Below are 744 nucleotides of genomic sequence, written 5' to 3' on the forward strand. Positions count from 1 at the left end.
GTATGTATGTATGTATGTATGTATGTATGTATGTATGCATTTATCTCTGTGTGTATGTGTTGCATTTTTCATTTATGGAATAACTGAATGTCACGCATTCCGACTTTTGTTAACAGTAAGTTTGTATACACACACACACACACACACACACACACACACACATACACATTAGTTTATGTTTTTGCGATGGGTGTGGATCTGTAAATGTTTATGTGTATCTGAATACATATGTATGTATACAAATTGTATTTTTGTCCTTGAGAGTATATATTTTAAGAACCACAAACTGGAATATGCTGTCATGAATGTATGAATATGGAGATAGCAATTTGCCAAAGGCAAATGCATGCTTATCTATCTATCTATCTATCTATCTATCTATCTATCGAATGTAGCAAGGATGGCACGTGTGAACGACGGAGCCATCTTGAGCATAACCCTATGAACAAGAAAAAAAAATAAAACAAAAAGGCAAAAGAGAGTCACTTACTGTTATAGTTTCTTCAATGAGAATATTGACCAAGGTTACCGTGGTCTTTTCCGTGGGCTTTTCCTTCCACGGCTAAACCTAAACTGTCCTCCCCTCTTTTTACACGAGAACATTACTGTGTGATACACGATCCCTATTGATCGGCCTTTCCTTTTCTTTTTTTTTCGATCCCTTTTGATCGAACTGCCCCTTTTTCCCTTCCTACGATCCCTTTTGATCGACACCACCAATTTTTTTTTTTTTTTTTTTTTTTT

This window comes from Octopus bimaculoides, chromosome 5, assembly GCF_001194135.2.
Source record: "Octopus bimaculoides isolate UCB-OBI-ISO-001 chromosome 5, ASM119413v2, whole genome shotgun sequence".
NCBI classification, from domain to species: Eukaryota; Metazoa; Mollusca; class Cephalopoda; order Octopoda; family Octopodidae; genus Octopus; species Octopus bimaculoides.